At 33.7% G+C, this 1,775-nt stretch overlaps 1 long non-coding RNA gene across 1 annotated transcript; it reads right to left on the bottom strand.

Moving 5' to 3' along the window:
- Positions 1–211: 211 nt before the first annotated feature.
- LOC106696163 lies at positions 212–1,340 on the bottom strand. The gene is made up of 2 exons (XR_001347053.2): positions 1,089–1,340; positions 212–273 (listed from the first exon to the last, which is right to left on the bottom strand). It is a non-coding gene; the product is annotated as an uncharacterized LOC106696163 (long non-coding RNA).
- Between the last annotated feature and the right edge of the window lie 435 nt (positions 1,341–1,775).

Below are 1,775 nucleotides of genomic sequence, written 5' to 3'. Positions count from 1 at the left end.
ATCAGTGGTTCTCTCTCATCACAGATGTTTCTATCTCTCCTATCTCTCCCTTCCTCTCTGAAATCAATAAAAATATACTTTAACAATATAAAAAATATAAATAAATAAATGTTAAGTGGCTGGCATGAGATCCGAATAAAACTTTACCAAAAATAATAATAATAATAACTGGTTACCAAGCAAAGCAGACTCATTCTTTCATACCTTTTCCTTTTTTAACATTTTTTTCTGCTTCCTCAAATAATCCCGGAAGATGAATTACCACACCATTTCCTAAAGAAAAATAAACAAATTAATTCCAACCTTAAACATCTATACTTTATTAATATAGACATACATAATGATATTAAAATATAGACATCTACAATTACCCTTTATCTAGAACATAGGAGATTGAGGGACTTGAATTTACAGGACATTCTGATTTACCAAAGTGATATCACAGAAAGGATTCCAAGTTTTAGACAGTAGTGTAATGTAAATAAACAAAAGAACATAAACACAGAATTAAAAAAACTCTAAAATTACACCCAATATAATTTAAAATTTCTTTGAAACAAAGTAAAACTGTTATTTGGGAAAAAAAAACTAGTTATGTAGCTTTAGGCAAATTAAACCAGATCATAGTAGACTCTCTAGATCAAATGTCTTTCAAATTGGGAATCACACTATTACTGTTAATAAAATCAATTTAGTGGGTTGTAATTAGCATTTTAAAAAATAAAAAACTAGAATAGAACATATCAGATTGCCTATATGTTCTAAGGGCTCAGAATCAATTTATAAAACATAGACTTGTTTGCCTTATTGTGTCATGTTTGAAAAACTGATCTGATGACCTAATAGTTCTTTATAGAATTAAGATTACCAATGAATACAGTTAAACGCAAAGCAATCATTCCAAAAAGTATTAGTGCTAAAAGATCTAGAAGGAATTGTAAAATAGCCAAAGTTAGGTATATTCCAGAAGGTACCAAGGTCAAGATTAATCATTTGATTAGTGAAGGATGAAATCAGTTTGATAATGAAAAATGAACACTATTAGGAACTAGGGAGGAAAATTCTCAAAGGATTCATTCTATACTTACCAATGAATGCAGTAACATTTGGATTAATTATTCCACTGGGTAAAAGATGAAAATCATACTCCACGGAATCTACAACAACTGTGTGGCCGGCATTATTTCCTCCCTGAAACATATAATGGGAAATGGAACCTGACAATACATATGACAAGTAATATATCTCCTTCCAAAGAAAATTAATGATTTCCTGCTAAAATGTCACTATCACTTAAGGAAACACAAGCATTTGTCACAAACACTAATTCTTTGGAGGATTTATGATAGTTTCGCTCTCCTCTCTCCATTCCTCACTCCTGAAAACTGGAGAATTCAGGTTTCTGGAAGATGGGAAGACATGCCCTCTAAAAGGACCAAAAAAAAAAAAAAAGTGAAAAGACCACAGGGGACAATTCGTTTTGTGTGTGTGTGTGTGTGTGTGTGTGTGTGTGTGTGTTTAAACACTTTCTTCGTCTTTTTTTATATTTTATTGATTTTTTTTACAGAGAGGAAGGGAGAGGGATAGAGAGTTAGAAACATCGATGAGAGAGAAACATCAATCAGCTGCCTCCTGCACCCCCCTCCCCCCCCCCACTGGGGATGTGCCTGCAACCAAAGGTACATGCCCTTGACCAGAATCAAACCTGGGACCCTTCAGTCCGCAGGCCGATGCTTTATCCACTGAGCCAAACCGCCCAGGGCAAGACAATTCGT

This window comes from Myotis lucifugus, unplaced genomic scaffold, assembly GCF_000147115.1.
Source record: "Myotis lucifugus unplaced genomic scaffold, Myoluc2.0 scaffold_10978, whole genome shotgun sequence".
Classification (NCBI taxonomy): domain Eukaryota; kingdom Metazoa; phylum Chordata; class Mammalia; order Chiroptera; family Vespertilionidae; genus Myotis; species Myotis lucifugus.
This window is presented reverse-complemented; position numbering and strand designations above follow the sequence as displayed.